We start from the raw sequence: 18937 nt of genomic DNA, 5'->3' as shown, positions 1-18937 counted from the left end.
TGCAATGAAGAATTATCTGGCCCCAAATCTCAATAGTGCCAAGGCTGAGAAACTCTGCCCTAGATAAATGTTCTATCAGATAAAGTCTGATTGTCATGAATTGGCAAATAAAACCCTGCAACTATTAATACTGGTTTATCTAACATATTTATCTCTATGATATTAAAGTCAAAATATTGAAGCAGATTTAATGAATCAATTTTGAAATTACATCATCATCATAAAATTAAATTTGAGATTAAGCCCAAGGTCACAAGCAAAAAAGAAAAAGGTACATCTAGAATACATGTCAAGATTTTTGGACTATACAGGCTGATGCCAATGTTATATAAGCCATAATATTTACTTGTGTTATACTATGCAGTCTAACCATGTAAGCAGCGCTGCGTGGGAACTAAATTATAACCAGAAAGGAACTTCATGAGTGTGGAATCAAATCGAAAAAGGTTTATTACTTATCTGAATGCTTCATGTGCATATTGCTATATAATACCTATTAAGTAAACCATTTTATTTATCCTTAAATCATAGTTGTTTTAGCTATTAACATAGGTGTTAAACATATTTCGAATGCGTGACTATAAACAAGCAGTTATTAAAGGAAACTTTAAGATATATAATAAAGTATTCTATGTCATTTAGGATGATATTTTGCAAGTAAAAAAAGCAACTAATCTCAAAATGTCATGGACAATTAGTGGGTTTGTTCTTTTACATAAAAAGAAGTTGGTTAAGTTGCATAATTTCTCTGTGTCTGGTTTTCTTCATCTAAAATGGGAATAATAATAGAACTCCTTTCCTAGGGTTCTATTAGGGTGGCTGTAAGACATTTGAATAAAAAATGGTTTTTAGGCGTGAAAGTCAGAGTGGTCCACCTAAAAGGCACTCCTAATAAAACGAAATAATTTTAAATAAGTCAAAAAAAAAAAAAGAAGTCAGGAGATGGTTTGGGTCAGGAATCCAGGGTCCTTCAATCTTTCTGCTCTGCCGTTCTCTACCTGTTGGCTCCTGTCCTGAGGCTTGTCTTCTCAGTGTCAAGAGCACCAGCACAAGAACACGTTCTCATATAACAATATAAAGTATCAGAAAGGGAATTTATTTTCTTGTGTCCCTTTTAAAAAGAAAGAAAATCTCTCCCAGGAATTTTAAAGTAGGAAATTTCCTCTCATCTCATCAAACAAATAAGTCATATGCCCATTCCTAAACCAGTCATTTTTAAGGGACTGAAATAACCATGATTGTTCTAGATCAGTGATTCTCAAATTTTTAGTCTTCAGACTCCTTTACCTCCTCTTAAAGTCTTTGTTAATGTGGTATATCTATCAATATTTACCATCTTAGAAATTGAAACATAAATTTAAAAATATTTATTTACTAATTGCTCTCAAAATAATAGTAAAACTGTTACACGTTAACATACATAACATATTTTTATATTAAAAACTATATTTTCAAAAATATTTAATGAGGAAAGTAGCATTATTTTTCACTTTTGCAAATCTCTTTAATGTATGGCTTAATGGAAAATATCTAAATTCTCATGTCTGTTTCAGCATTCAATCTTTTGTGATATGTTGTTTTGATTGAAGTATATGAAGAAAATCCAGCCTCACAGACATATGTAGTTAGAAAGGGAGGGGTACGTTAATAGCTTTCTTTTTTAGATACTACAGCATAAGTTTTAGTATCTTAGAGGTTTTTATTTTTTTATTTTTTTATTTTTTTAAATGCTGATTCTGAATCAGTAGGACCTGGGGGAAACTTACGATGCTGCATTCTTTCTTTCTTTGTTAGTTTGTTTTTTAATTAATTAATTCATTCATTTATTTTTGGCTGTGTTGGGTCTTCGTTTCTGTGCGAGGGCTTTCTCCAGTTGCGGCGAGCGGGGGCCACTCTTCATCGCGGTGCACGGGCCTCTCACTGTCGCAGCCTCACTTGTTGCGGAGCACAGGCTCCAGACGCGCAGGCTCAGTAGCTGTGGCTCACGGGCCCAGTTGCTCCGCGGCATGTGGGATCTTCCCAGACCAGGGCTCGAACCCGTGTCCCCTGTATTGGCAGGCAGACTCTCAACCACTGCGCCACCAGGGAAGCCCCCTTAGAGGTTATTTTTAATGTGGAATCTGAAGGCTTATCAGTTAATTTTCCTTACATTGTTACGTTAAAATCTATTGGTCTATTTTGTATTTTGAATGGATATTTTACACATGCATGATTTTGTAATATGTCAGATTGGTCATTTATAAATTATTTGCTCTCTGATTATACAGATCTTCCAATGTTGACACATTTCCTTATACAATATCAATATCATATCCTCACATTTTTAATATTACCACTGATCTTGTCGTAAGTCTTTTAAGTCTTGGGAAGCTGTGCATGCTCACAGCAGAGGGTATGCTTTCCAAAATTTGAAAGTTTACTTGAAAGTTCAAATTTTATAATTGACAGTAAATGTTAACAACCAATTTCCTTGAAGTGAGAGACCCACTTGATTTATTATTGAGAAAATGTCTGCAAATACCAAAGTCTGGAAACCATAGTTTGTGAGTCACGTTTCAAAACTCTGTTCCATGAAAAAGATGGTTAATTCAACTCTCTGCTCAGTCACACAAATGCTTTTCTTTGAACAAATCATTGCACTTTAGAATGCAGCAGAAGTGCTTGATGTGTATAACAGTAAACCCATTACATATTAATTGTTTATTTTGTCAGAAAGAAAGTTAAAATGACAGGTATTCAGGAGTCAAAATTTAATAGAATTAATAATTTTTACTACATCATATAGGAAATTCTCAAGTGAAACAGATTTTCTTTTCGATTCTTTCTTTTTTTACTTTGAGTGTTTGGTGGTGAACGATAAAATGGTTCCTGGCACAGTTTGGGCCATTGCCTTGCTTTGTGCTGAGGTGCTTACAAACTACCACTGCTTTTGCACCATCAGTTCATATGTCAACACAGTGAAAAAGGTAATTTGTGCATTAGTACTTTTATGAAAATAATTTTGATGTTTCAAAGTATTCTCATACTAAGTGAAGTAAGTCAGACAGAAAAAGACAAATATATGATATCACTTATATGCAGAATCTAAAAAAGAAAAGGATACAAATGAACTTATTTATGAAAGAGAAACAGAGTCACAGACTTAGAGAATGAACTTATGGTTACCAAAGGGGAAAGGTGGCGGGGAGGGATAAATTGGGAGTTTGGGATTGACATATACACAATACTGTATTTAAAATAGGTAACCGGGGATTCCCTGGCAGTCCAGTGGTTAAGACTCCTCCCTGGGCAGGGAACTAAGATCCTGTGAGCCATGTGGTGTGGCCAAATAAATAAGTAAATAAATAAATACTTTAATAAAAAAATAAAATAGATAACCAACAAGACCTACTGTATAGCTCAGGGAACTCTGCTCTATATTCTGTAATAACCTAAATGGGAAAAGAATTTGAAAAAGAAAAGATATATGTATATGTATAACTGAATCACTTTGCTGTGCACCTGAAAGTAACAAAATTATAAATCAACTATAGTCCAATATAAAGTAAAAAATTTTTATAAAAGTATTCTCATGTTACTGATATTTATTTTTGTAACATTGGACATTGTGACATCACCTTGATAAGCACTGCTCTAAATTAATTGAGATTCATCCTTGGGGTCTAACCCTCCTAGAAGCATAAGAACAAACCTGTGATTCTATTAGCAGGAAGTATGGCATGATTGATGAGTGGACACTTAATGTTCAATGTCATAGTTTTATAGTATTTACATTCAAGAATGGCTTAGTTTATCAAGTGAAACTATTTTCTGTTGGATGAAGTAAGTCCTTATATGTGTCTGTAAAAATGTGTGATAAAATAGGTGAGGATTAGAGTGTAATTTGAGAGGAGAAATCATACATAATGTAAAAAGTGTTTTACATTTTGTTATGTATTCAGTAGTTAATAATCTATTTTGTACTATTCCTGATTTTATTACCTACTAACTGTGGATTTGGGTAAATTACTTAGCCTCTTTAGGTTTCAATTTCACACCTGTTCTACTAGATAATTTGGGGTAAGCATATAGGTTTGTTTGTTTTCCTAGCAAGAGAGTAACTTAGTGGTTAGAGTAATTATGCTTAAACTGAAAAATTGGAAGAAACATTTCTCTAACATGTTTGGGAGGTATAATGGGGCCATCGTTAGTTGCTCTTGACATGCATTCTCTCTGAATTGATCAAAACTTACCTTTTATTGTGTGCTAATTTTGTGCAAACCTGTGTGAGTGTAAAAATATATTCAAGTCGTGGATGATTTGCGTAACGATTTCCTTCGGCAGTGTGTTCAGGGAGAGACTCCATCTTTAGTCTTATTTGAAATATGTGGTTCACTTTGGTTTTTACTGAGAAGAGCTGGTGTTTCTGCAAGAGAACAACAGATGACCTTTAAGAATATGATGACAGAGGGACTATATGTACTCAATGAAATTTGCATAATTTAATATTCAGAGATTAATTCAAAAGAGAACTCCTAAATCTTCATATCTCTTTAGTTTACTTTTGAGAGCCCAGAGATGAAGCATTGGGAAGTATATCCCAAACAAAATAGTAAGAGGAGATTTTTACTTATTAACCTTTATGGAATCTAGTAAACTGCCTAAGCTCTTCTCTATTCCTTTTACCTGTTCAGATTTGTCTCATCCTTTAAAATGCCAGTTTGAATCTCTTCTCTTCTAAAGTTTCCCCTAAATTTTCCAGCCCTCAGGAACTTAATTCTCCTCTGGATGAGTACAATCTGTGCCAAATATTTTAACTGTTAATTCCATTGATTCTTGTTATCTCATGACTTTTAGTATTGTTACCCGGATTAGATCAAAAGTTTCCTGTGGTGAGAAATCATGATGTATATAGTTCTTTCATTATTCCACATGGCTTAACACAATGATGAGTACATTATTGGTAGTTAGTAAATATTTGTTGCTTATTTTTAACTCCTTATTATGGAAAATTTCAAAATAATGTAAGGGACCCATGAATCCATCACCAGTTTCAATAGTTATCAACTCATGACCAATTTTTTTCATCTTTATCCCTGCACATTCCTTATCTATGGATCATTTTGAACTATATGCCCCACATCTTATCATTTTATCTGTAAATATTTCAGTATGTATCTCTAAAGTAAGAATACTTTTAAAGACATAGGTCACTATAAGATAATTATACATGCATACCTTGTTTTATTGCACTTCACTTTATTGCACTTTGCAGATATTGTTTTTTTTTTTTTTACAAATTGATAGTTTGTGGCAACCCTGCATCAAGTAATTCTACTGGTGACATTTTTTCCAACAGCATTTGTTCACTTTTTGTTTCTGTGTAACATTTTGGTAATTCTTGCAATATTTCAAACTTCTTCATTATTATTATGTTTGTTATTATGTTGTTATGTTTGTTATCACTGTGATCTTTGATGTTATTATTTTAATTGTTTGGCAATAAAGTATTTTTTACATAAGGTACATACATTGGCTTTTTAGATACAATGCTATTATTGCACACTTATAGACTACAGTATAGCATAAACCTAACTTTAATATGTACTGAGGACCAAAAAATTCATGTGACTCACTTTATTACAGTATTCATTTTATTGCAGTAGTCTGGAACCAAACCTGCAATACCGCCAAGCTATGCTACCTAAAAATAATTAAATATAATTACATGATATGATAAACAGTATTTAATTAGTGTTGAAAATTTCCTTGATTGTCTCATTTTGTTTTGCAGATTGTTAGAATCAGGATCTACATAAGATGCAAAATTCCAATTGACATAGGGCTCTAGCAATCTCTAGGTTATCCTCTTCACATGTTTGTTTTGTTTTGTTTTTTTATCTGTGATTTACTTGGTGAAGAAAGGGAATGATCTGTCCTGTGGGGTTGCCAACATTTGGTTTTTCTTGAATGTATTCCTGTGGTGTAATTTAACAAGTTTCTCTTTATATTTTCAAAAACATTGTACTTAGATCTAAAGGTTTACTAAGACTTTTTTTTTCTTTTAGAAGAATATTTTAAAGATGCAAGTTGTGTTCTTCAGTCTGGAGATACATAATACCTGGTTGCCACTTTTTTTAGGATTTTAGCAGCCTTAGACATTCATTGCATAAATCTATTCATTCATTAGAGTGAATGAATCTAAATCTTTCTAAATTTCTCATTTATTAGTTGGAATACTTATCTAAAAAGAAACTTCATGACAACAACCTATCCCCGCAAAAGGGCTTGATTTCATTTGGATCAGACTGTGTAACAATTGATTCAACAATTATTTTTTAAAAATAAAATAATTTGTAGAGGTGAAGAGTGGCATGTGATACCAATACAAAAAGACCAATGGGAAAGAGACAGTCAAAGAAAGCAAGCGGAAATCACAATTATCCCTCATACTGAGGAAGACTGTATGTGTATCCCAGAGAACACATACAGAAGGGTTTGTGCTTCCTTAAATGTGATGTCAAAAACTGCATACTATGGGGAAAATAGACTTGACTAAATTAGTCTAGCCATGTTACTAAACAGTTAAACAAACAAACAACATCAATAAACTTTGGGGATGGAAATCAGTATTCAAAGTGGTTAAAGTATATTATCAAAAATTTCCAGCCTTTGGCAAAGATTGAGACAGGCAAAGAAACAGGAAAGTGTGACCCATACTCAGGAACAAAAGCAGACAATGTAAACTCCAAAGAATATTTAGCAGGTCTAAATATCAGACTTATTAGACAAAGAATTTAAAGAAGCTATGTAGATATGTTTAAAAACTATAGGAAATCATGTTAAAGAATTAAAAAAAGGTATAATGACAATGTCACATCAAGTGGTAGAAATCATTTAAAAAGATCCAAATGAAAATTCTAGAGTTGGAAAATATAATAACTGAAGTGAAGAGATCACTGAAGGGCTTAACAGGAAATTTGAGCTTGTGGAAGAAAGAATCCATGAAGCTGAGGATAGATTGATAGAGATTATGCAGTGAGAATAACAGAGGGGAAAAGATGATAGAGAAAAATAAAGAGAGCTTCAAAGAAATGTGGGATGCCTTTAAGTGCCCCAAGATATGTGAAATGGGGATACGTGAAGGAGAGGAAAAAAGAGAAAGGAGCAGAAATAAATGAAGAAATAATGGCTGAAAACATCCCAATTTGATGTAAAACACCAACCTGTATATCTAAGAGGTTCAACAAACTTTGATAACCACAAAGAGATCCATATCCATGCACACCATAGACAAAAAGTTGAAAGACAAAGACAAAGGTAAAATATTGGAAACAGAGAAAAGTGTCTCATCACATACAAGGGAACACCAATAAGATTAACAGCTGGCTTCTCAACAAAAAAATATGCTGAAAGAAAAAAAAGTGCCTACTAAGAATCTTATATCCAGCAAAACTATCTTTGAAAAATGAAGACAAAATAAAGATATCACATAAAAACAAAAGCTGAGCAAATTCATTGATTATAGAACTACCTTACAATAATGACTAAAGGAAGTTCTCTAGGGTGAAAGCAAGAGCTGTATTAGACACTAGATGGCAACTCAAATCCATAGAAACAAATAAAAATAACCAGAAATAGTATCTAAGATGGGTAATACCACAAACTCTATAAATATACCACCCTCCTTTCTTCTTTCAGGTTCTCTAAAAGGCATAATATTATATAATGTAATGATTTTTGCAATATATTCTTGGGTTTGTCACAAATATAATACATAAAAAAACAGGAGATAGAGCTATATAAGAGTGAAGTTTATATATCTCACTAGAATTAAGTTAGTATTTATCTAAAGTAGGTTTTGATAAGCTAATATATATATTATAGGCATAAAGCAACCACTAAGAAAATAATTTTTAAAATATAATTTAAAAGCCATTAAAGGAAACAACACTACAAAATATTTTCAAAAGGTAAAAAAGGCAAAAGAATATACAGAGGAACAAATAGTAGAGAAAAAATATACAAAGCAAAAAGCAAAATGGTTAACTTAAATCCAACCATATCAAAATAACGTTAAATGTGAATGCATTAATCAATCCAATCAAAAGTCATTAATTGTCAATTTGGATAAAAAGATGAGAGTCTATTATATGCTGTCTATAGAAGATGAACTTTTGATTAAAAAATGTACAAATTGGTTGAAAGGAAAAGGATAGAAAAAGATATAACGTGCGAACTGTAACCATAAGAAAGCTGAAGTGGCTATACTAAAATCAGAGAAAATAGACTTTAAAACAAAACTTGTTGTTGGAGATAAAAAGAGGCATTTTGTAATGATAAAAGTGTCAATTCGTCAAGAAGATAATGATTACAAACATATATACGTGTGTGTGTGTATGTGTGTGTGTGTGTGTGTATATATATATATATATATATATATCAACAATACATAAAGCAAGAACACAGAAATGAAGAACTAGATATTTCAACAATAATATTTAGAGACTTTCATAACCCACTTTCAATAATGGATAGAACAACTAGAGAGGAATACAAGAATTGAACAACAAGAAAAGAGAAGACTTGAACAACATTATAAACCAAGTGGACCTAATACACATCCATAGAACACTTCACCCAACAACAGCAGAAGACACATTTACCTCACAAATACATGGAATATTCTCCAGAATAGACCATATGTTAACCCATAAAACAAGCCTCAATAAATATAAAAGGATTGGAATTATATAAAATATGTTCTCCAACTACAATGGATTTAAATTAGAAATAAATATCAGAAAAAAAACCTTTGGGACATTCATAAATATGTGGAAATTAAACAACATATTCCTAAATAACCAGTGGGTCAAAGAAGAACTCACCAAGGAAATAAGAAGATACTTTTAGATGAATAAAAACAAAACACAGAAGGCCAAAAACTGTGAGATGTAGCTAAAACAGTACTCCAAGGGAAATTTATACTTGTAAATGCCTAAATAAAAAACAAGAAAGATCTTTAATATGTAACCTACCTTTCCACCTTAAGAAACTAAAAAAGAAGAGCAAAACACATCCAAAGATAGGAAAAAGAAAGAAATATTAAAGATTATAATAGAGATAAATATAACAGAAAATAGAACAGTAAAAAAATCAATAAATTCAAAAATTTGTTCTTTGAAAAGATCAACAAAATTGACAGAGGGAAGACTCAAATTATTAAAGACAAAGAAAAAAAAAGAGGAGACATCATTACTGATCTTACAGAAATAAAAAGGATTGAAAAGGAATACTTTGAACAGCTAGTTAGATATGCCAACAAATTGAATAACTTAGATGAACAAATTTCTAGAAAGACAAACTATGATACTGACTCAAGAACAGATAATGTGAGTAAACAAATAGCAAGTAATAAGATTGAACTAGTAATTAAAAAAAAATTCCCACAAAGGAAAACCTAGGTCAGATGTCTTTACAGGTGAATTCTACCAAATATTTAAAGAAGAATTATTACTAAACTTTCACAGACTCTTCCAATCAATAGAAGTGGAGGGAATACTTCCCAACTCATTCTCTAAGTGCACTATCAGCCTGATACCAAAACCAGACAAAAATAACAGAAAAAAAGAAAACTATGGAACAGTGCATCTCATATAGTTGCAAAAATCCTCAACAATATACTAGCAAGCTAATCAAGCAAGATACAAAAAGAATTATATACCATGGTCCAGGAATACAAGGTTGGATTACCATTCCAAAATCAATTAATGTAATATACCCTATTAATGGAATAAAGAACAAAATTGCATGGTCATCTCAGTAGATGCAGAAAAAAAGCACTTGACAAAATATAATACTCTTTCATAATAAAAACATTCAACAAACTAAAAATAGATTGGAACTTCATCAGTCTACTAAAAGACATCTATAAAAAACAGCTAACCTCACACTTAATGGTAAAAGACTGAAAACAACCAGAAACAAGACAACAAATCAAGAACAAGACACGAATGTCTCTTCTTGTCACTTCCATTTAACATTATACTAGACGTTGTAGCAAGGGCAATTAAGAAAGAAAAGAAATAAAAGGTATCCAGATTGGAAAGGAAGAAGTAAAACTATCTCTATTCACAGATGGCCTTATCTTGCATAGAGAAAATCCTAAGGAATCCACAAAAAGAAAAAAAAACCAACATAATGAATGAATAAACAATTTCAATGAGGTTACAGAATACAAGATCGATACATAAAAATCAATTGTATTTCTATGCACTTGCATTAAAGAATCTAAAAATGAATTAAAAAATAATTCCAGTTATAATACCATCAAAAAGAATAAAATACTTAGGAATAAACTTAAGGAAAGAAGTACAAGGCTTGTATACTAAAAACTAAAAAATGCTGAATAAAATTTAAAAAGATCTAAATAAGTAGAAAGACATCCCATTGTTATGGTATGGTAGACTTATTATTATTAATATGGCAGTGCTCCCAAAATTGATCTCTAGATTTAATGCAATCCCTATGAAAACCATAGCTGGCTTAATTTTTTTTGCATAAATTGTGAATTTGATCCTAAACTTGAAATGGAAATGCAAGAGACCCAGAATAGCCAAAATAATCTTGAAAGAAGCATAAAACTGAAGAACACAGTTGTTCCTGATTTCAAAACTTACTGCAAAACTACAGTAATCAAGAAAGTGTGGGATGGGTATAAGGATGATATATACATCAATGGAATAGAATTGAGAGTCTAGAAATAAGCCCTTAGATGTACTGTCAATTGATTTTCAACAAGGGTTCCCAGACCATTCAATGGGGAAAAAATTGGGGGTTTTTTTCAACAAATGGGACTGAGACAACTGGATATCCATATGCAAAAGAATGAAGTTGGACCCCTACTTCTCACTATACACAAAAATTCACTCAAAATGGATCATAGACCTAAGTATAAGAGCTAAAATTATAAAAGTCTTAGAAGAAAACGTAGAAGTATATTTTCATTATCTTGGTTTAGGCAATGGTTTATTTTTTTCCCCAAAAGCAAAGCAACAAAAGAAAAAAATAGGATAAATTAGTTTCATCAAAATAAAAAAACTTTGTACTGCAAATGATACCATCAAGAAAGTGAAAGAACATTCCACAGAATGGGATAAAATATTTGCAAATCATATATCTATCTGATAAGGGACTTTTCTCCCAAAATTTAAAAAAAATTTACAACTTAATAATAGAAGGATAAATAATCCAATTTTAAAATGGGCAAAGGATCTGAATAGATAATTTTCTAAAAGTATGTACAAACAATAAGTAAATGAAATATGCTCAACATCATTATTAGGGAAAGGTAAATCTGAACCTTGAGATACCTACATTTCACATTCACTAAGATGTCTATAACAAAAAAGACCAATAATGACAAGTGTTGGTGAGGATGTAGAAAAATTGGAAGCGTTATTCACTGCTGATGGGAATGTAAAATGGTACAGCTGATTGTGAATACAGTTTGGCAGTTTCTCAAAATGTTAAATATAGAGTTATGTATGAGCCAGAAATTCCACTCCTAAGTATATATTCAAGAAAAATACCAAGATAAGTATTTACAAAATCTTATACATGAATTGTCATAGACGTTCTCTTCATAATAGCCAAAAATGGAAAATAACTCAAATGTCCAGCAAGTGATGAATGGATAAACAAATATGATATATCCATAAAATATAAAGTTGTTCAGCAATTTGAAAAACGAAGTACTGATACCATGCTATGGCATGGATGAACCTTGAAAACATTATGCTAAATGAAAGAAGCCCGGTACAAAAGACTGGTTATTGGATAATGTCATTTCACATGAAGTGTCTAGAAGAGGCAAATTTATAGAGACTTAAAAAAAAATTAGTGGTTGTCTAATCTCCTGAGTCTGGGGATGAGCTGGGGAATAGTAACTGACTGCTAATGGGTAAGGGTTACCTTTAAGAGTGATAAAATGTTCTAAAATTAGAATGTAGTGATTCTTGCTCAACTCTGTGAATATACCATAAAACAATGAATTATAAACTTCAAATGGGTGAATTTCATGGTATATAAATTATATATCCATAAACATAATGAATTTCATATGATAGATCTATATGTAGTTAGGTCTATTTTTTATTTTCTATGCTTTTTCATTGGTCTAGTTAATCATAAATACTATACTGTTTTAACTGTAGACATTTTCTAATATTTTTGATTCTGGTATGGCTAGTTGGCTCACAGTGTACATGTTATTTAGGGATTTCCTGGCTATTCTTGATTGTTTGCTTTTTTCTGAATTTTATAATCAACTTGTCTAACTCCAGAAAAACCCACTAATGTTATTTTTATTGGTATTGTGTTAAATTTGTGGCTTATTCTGGGGAGTTAAAAAGTGGATCTATAAATCTTTTGTTAATTTCAGGCAGTTGATATGTAATGAGGAGCATGTTGTATGTAGCGCAGTAGAAAAGAGAGTGAATTTCAGATTCAGATTTCTGTTTGCCACTTACCTAGATGTGCAAACTTAGACAAATTGATTAGTTTCTCTATGCTTGAGTTTTCTTATCTAGAAAACAGAGATAATAATACTGTAGATACAGGTTGTTTGGGGAATTAAACCTCCACAAGTATGTGGGGTTTTCCTATTCTTTTTCTTTTTTCTCCGATGCACTCTTAGTGCCTAGTATAGTACCTGGTCCATAGTAGGATCTGAATACATAGCTGCTGAATAAAATGTCTGTTAAAGTTGCTTTATGTAATGGATAATCAAAAGTTAGTTCCTTTTTTTCTCTATTTTAAAAACAATGCCAACATCAAAATTATAATTATAATCTTAAATTAATTCCTTTGGCTTTTTATATTATTGAAATATTTTGTATGAAAGCCATGAACATTTTCTTCTGTGATATAATTTACAATGAAATTTTGATGTGGTCAAATGTGATTTCCTAAAGCTTATATTTTCATTAGTTTTGTATTTACAGTAGCACTAAGTGATTGCTTACTGGAAGCAACTCATATAAATAAATTAAAAGAAGGCTTACAGGAATAATGAAAAGAAAGGGCAGTAAGTCATACCCATATCACCCACATGCATTTTAACACTGCGTAGGATTTGCAGTTGGAAGAAAATGCCCTGAGCAGACATTTTTATCAGTTTGATTTGTTCATGAGTGAGGTTATGTCTGTTATTAAATAGTAAACTTTCTGCAGTAAATTACTACAAAGAAAAACAAAACAAACCTGTGGAAAATACTAATCTCAGTGAATAAGAAAATAACTAAAGTACCTGTGAATAAGATTCCCAGCAGTGGTAAAATAGCTTTAATTGCTGAATCTGTCTCAACATATATTCTCTCCACATTCTCTCTAGAAATATATATATTTAAATTATTGTAAGTATGTATATAGAGATAATATGGAATATTATAAATGTGATGCATATATGTATATATATGTAGAGAGAGACAGACAAAGACAGGAGGAGAGATTGTTAAACTACAGTGAACTCAGCTCCATCCTTGTGCAGATAGGTACAGGGTAGAAAAATGCATGTTGATTTATTTATAGAAGGTTGACTTCTGACAATGACTGGTGAATATCTGGCATCCTTAATAATCTTAGAAGTTTGTGTCAGTATGTGTGTATTTATGGAAACAAGCTTGTCTTCATTTAATTAGGTGGAACAGTTCTCCTAATGATGTTATGGAGAGATACCTGAGCTAGTTATAAACGTAGCTATTATTTTCTTCAAAATGTCCAAGTTGTTTAGACAGTAGTCAACACAATCTGGTTTGAAGAGAGGTTTCCCCGGTGGCTTTGTCACTTCTAGTATAAAACTTTGCCTCTAGGTTTTTCTCTTTTCATCCTCTTTGTGTTTTTGGAATTATTGTTATAATGACACATACATGTAACTAGATGCATATCTCTATCAATATTTAATTATGATAGAGTAGAATGTGTAAACGTTGATGAAGAAACTTCAGATTGCAATTTGGCTCTACTATTTATTAACTGAATAGCTTGGAGATATCATTTAACTTCTCTGAACCTCAGTTTCCTCATAGGCAAACCAGCAGATAATTTCTTCAGCTGCAAATTGATAGGTAGTAACCTCTTCGTCGACCAAGTTAATACCTTCTAAATGCCTAACACAGTGCCAGACAGAGTAAATACTCAATCCAGAGTTGTTCTTTTCATTATCATTATTACGTCTCTCTTTGCCATATAACCTAAGCGACTGGATTCCCTTGAAGGATGCATGGGCCCTCTGGCTGCTCTATATATGTCTCCTTTGGGAAGCTGTTTGGAAGGGAGCAGAGCAAGGTTTCTTCCACGTCATCATGTCTTCCACATGGCTAAAGCCACTCGTGAATTTTTAGGCTTCACTCTAACACATTACACTGTTGATCTCTCTTTCTTGAAACATTTTCTGCACATGCCTTCCAGGAGACTGATCTATCTGTCTAGATGCCCTTTCTCAGACTCTCTTCCCTGTTGTGTCTCAGCAACCTGCCACCTAAATTTTGCAACTCCTCAAGACTTAGTTCTTTGGCTTCCCTTTTTTTGCCTGCGTCCTTTCCTTTGGAGTCCTTTTCAATTTCATAACTTTAAATACCATTTTATGCTGATCATTTTCCCTATTAAGGCTTAGCCCAGACCTCACTCAGCCTCAGCCTCAGACATAAGTACCCAACTGCTTACTTGTCTCGTTTTTCTCATTCATAAAATGAGTTTGGTGATACTGTTCTATCTGCTCTCTGACATTATTTAATGGTGAAAATAAATTTGTAAATGTTATTAAAAAACCCCAGAGATAACTCAGACATGAAGCTATATTTACCTTGTAATAATTTTAATGTATGAAACATATTATTTAAACATTATAGTAACTGTATTTTGTGATTCAAAACTAGACAACTAGCCTAGTAACTAGTATTTTTTCAATAGCTTTATATTTAGGTGTACTATAGATGAGAAATTGTTTGTAAGCTTCTAGGCATAATTCGCAGGCAAAGATGCTATTTTTGGACATAGTGGGTATACCAACCACATTAGCATGTTTCTTGTTATTACATTTATTTACTTTATTTCCTTTTGCTAATTCACTATAATGTGAATGAGTAAGGTTTCCCAATTAAAAGTTGAGAATGTCAGGTTGAGCAAAAACAAAATGAAAATAAGAGAATTTCCATTTGGATGAGCTATGAAAGTGACTCAAAGAAAACAAATAACACACAGAAGTTTTAAAAAAAATGTTATATGGTAACAGAAAAGAAGGTAGGATAGCAAAGAGCACCCACTGCAGAGGAAGTTCTCAGTAGTTGGGTGGACAAGAGGAGCCGTTCCATGGATGAGAGTCAGTTGTTGCTTATAAACTTGAATGCTTGCTCCGTGAGCTCACAAAGAATCCGTATGGAGGGATGGTGGTTATGCATGGCCTTGACTATAGGAGTTTCTCTTCACTGAGGTTAACTTGGATAACATGCCTGCAGAATACCTAACCTTTCAACAGTAGAGTCTAGTATTGAGCCTCCAGTGTGGTACCATTCCCTCAGGAGTACCAGCCAGGTGTCTGATATAGGTCTATTTCATGGAGAGGACAGCAGTTTGGCTCCCCTGGAACAGATATTTAGTCTAGATATAGATTTGCTTTTCTACCTTGTCATGCTCTTGCCATCAGTATCATCACAACTAGGATATTGACATTGATATAGTCAAGAGACAGAATATTTCATCAGCACAAGGATCCCTTATGCTGCCCTTTTATAGCCACAACCACCTCTCTTCACACCCCTAATCCTTGACTCCAGGCAATCACTAATCTCTTCTCTATTTCTATAATTTTATTTCAAAAATATAATATAAATGAAATGATATAGCATATGACCGTTGGGGAGTAGCTCTTTTCACTCAGTATAATTCCTTGGTATTTTATCCAAGTTGTTGCTGTATCAATAGTTCATTCCTTTTTATTGCTGAGTAATACTCTGTGGTATGAATGTGTCACAGTTTGTTTAACCATTCACCTATTGAAAGACATGTGGATTGCTTCCAGTTTTGGACTATGAACGTTCCTGTATAGATTGTGTGAATGTAAGTCTTCATTTCTCTGTGATACATGCCCAAGAGTATAATTGCTAGGTCATATGGAAATTGAATGTTTAATTTTATAGGAAACTGCCAGCTATTTTCCATAGTGGCTGTATCATTTTCCATTCCACCAGAAAAAAAAAAAAAAAAAGAATGACCTAGTTTCTTTCCATTCTCCACAGCATTTGGTGTTATCACTACTTTTTATATTAGCCATTCTGATAGATGTATAGTGATATCTTATTGTGGTTTTAATTTGCATTTCCCTAATAGCTAATGATGTTGAGTATCTTTTCATGATGTGCCTACTTATTTTTTGTATATCCTCTTGAGTGAAATGGCTATTCATATCTTTTGTCCATTTTCTAATTGGTTTGTTTCTTCTTCTTTTTTAAATTGCTGAGTTTTGAGAGTTCTTTATATTTTGAGAATTCTAAATAATAGTCCTTTGTCAGATATATGGTTTGCAAGGATTTTCTCCCAGAATATAAATTTTCTGTTTATACCTTCAATAGGATGTTTCACAAAGCAAAAGTTTTTAATTTTGATGAGGTCTAATGATCAATTTTTCCTTTTATGGATCATGCTTTTATTATCAAGTCTACAAATTCTTTGCTTAGACTAGATCCCAAGGGCTTTTTTCCTATGTTATTTTTCTAAAACTTCTATAGTTTCATTGTACATTTAACCTGTGGTCTATTTTGAGTTAATTTTTGTAAAAGATACAAAGTTTAGGTTGAGGTTCACTTTTTGTATGTGTGTGCCTATGGATGTTTCAGTATCATTTGTTGAAAAGTCTATTCTTCTTCCATTGAATTGCTTTTGCACTCTTGTTAGAAATCAACTGGCTATATGTGCGTAGGTCTATTTCTGGATTCTTTATTCTGTTTCATTTATCTATGTATCTGTCCTTCCACCAATACCACACTGCTTTGATTACCATAACTATACAGTAGGCCTTAATATTGGGTAGAGTGGTTCCTTTCACTTTATTCTTTTTTTCAAACTTGTTTTTTCTACTTTATGGCCTGTGCATATACATTTTAGAATAATGCACAGATTTTAAGTGCCTTATTCACCACCAGGGTATTCTGTACTTTAACAAAAGATTCACTGTCTTGCCATTTACCATACAGCAGTAAATGTCCTGATAGTGTGAGGAAATGCCCTATTAAATACTCAATTATGGAGTCAGTTGGATAACAACATCTTTGAGGATGGGGTCCTCTTCTATAAGATGCAGTAAATGCTTTCAACTGTTACTAGTATGTGTGTTTCTTTCTTAGCCAGAACTCATGGATGTAGAACCAAGGGGTAGAAGTGGTCATGACTCCTCTCATTATTATCAATGACTCTCTTATAGATTTTCTGCTTCTATGCTTACTACTTTGGATTCTGTTGATTTAGAGGTATTGTTAACAGTTAACATAGGATTTCATGAGGAAGCATTGAACTAGGTGTTGAGACTGCCATCTGGCCATTTGGAGCTTCTAGTTCCTCTTTACCAACAGGGAAAGAAGGAGTTTATTGTATTTGCTGGGGATCTTGATTCTGATTATCAAAAATAAATAGTGTTTGTGCTTCACAGTGTGAGTGAGGAGATCTAGCCCTAGAAACTAGGATTCCTGGAGTGACTTTAAGTACTTCTATACACAGTAGTAAAAGTTAGGTGAGGATTATAGCAATACAGAGAAGACAATTAAGAGCTAAGTTCCTTTAGCAATGAAGGTTTGAATCATAAAGAGCCATGTCCACCTGGGGGCTGGCAGAGAGAAAAGAGAACATGGAATCGATACTAAAACAAAATAGGTTATAATTATCAACTGCAACCTTGTAATCAAATGTAAAAAATGATGATTAGGGTAACTATGCATATATTTTTCTTACTTTGTTATGATGATATTTGTACATATTAACTAAACTTTCCCATCTCTCCTGTCCCTACTATTTAATTAGATTTATTGGTAGTTGTGAATCTAGTAATCTTTAGCTGAAAAATATCAAAGGGGGATTGTGGCTTTACTGGAAGAAGAATGAGCATTACTTCAAGATGGAAACAGTGACTTATGGGATCTGGGTCTTCTCTTTTTTAATAGATGATGAGGGTGTCTTATATAAGAGATAATTGCATTAGGTAGGTAGAAACATGTTTCTGTTTCAGTTTGTAAGTTTAAATATGGATGAAAGGTGTGTAAACACTGAATAACTATCAAGAAACTGGCACTCATTCTGGGCCCTCTCTTTTCTTTTATCTATCTATCTATCTATCTATCTATCTATCCATACATCCGTCCATCCATCCTAAGAGGTCCTTTCTGATCAGTGAAATGTAAAGAGATAAAGACAAAGTTATGGCATCTGATCTTGTTTCCTACCTGTCTAGCTTGATAAAGCCCTGCCTGCTCATGATCTTTCCACAGGTGCTTTGCAGCCCATCCAAGCCTTGAAGGAAGGACCTGAAGTCCAGCAAGTAGCTTACTGCCCTGTGTCCCCACTTGCTAGCATTTGGTACTGCACCCGCAGTATAACCCTGAGCCAGCCCATAGGAGGGTGGGGCTGGGACCATTCCCACTGAAAGTCTTCAGGTTTGTAGGCCAAATGAGACCCGTTTAAAAAGGTTTTTCAGAGGGCTCTCTCCATTTAGAGAACTAAGTTCAGTATATTCTTTAATTACCAGTGACTTGGTGTCTGATTCCTTATCTGATGGCCTTTGGTGAGCACTGACTCATAAGAGGCTGGCACAGTTGATAAGTAGATGGCACACCTTATAGGCAGCTGCCATATGATAACACAGTTAGATACAGATGGGTGCCATCCTGACCTTTGTCTTTACTTGGTAACCTTC

Source organism: Balaenoptera ricei, chromosome 4 (genome assembly GCF_028023285.1).
Source record: "Balaenoptera ricei isolate mBalRic1 chromosome 4, mBalRic1.hap2, whole genome shotgun sequence".
NCBI lineage: Eukaryota > Metazoa > Chordata > Mammalia > Artiodactyla > Balaenopteridae > Balaenoptera > Balaenoptera ricei.
Note: the sequence above shows the minus strand (reverse complement) of the source record.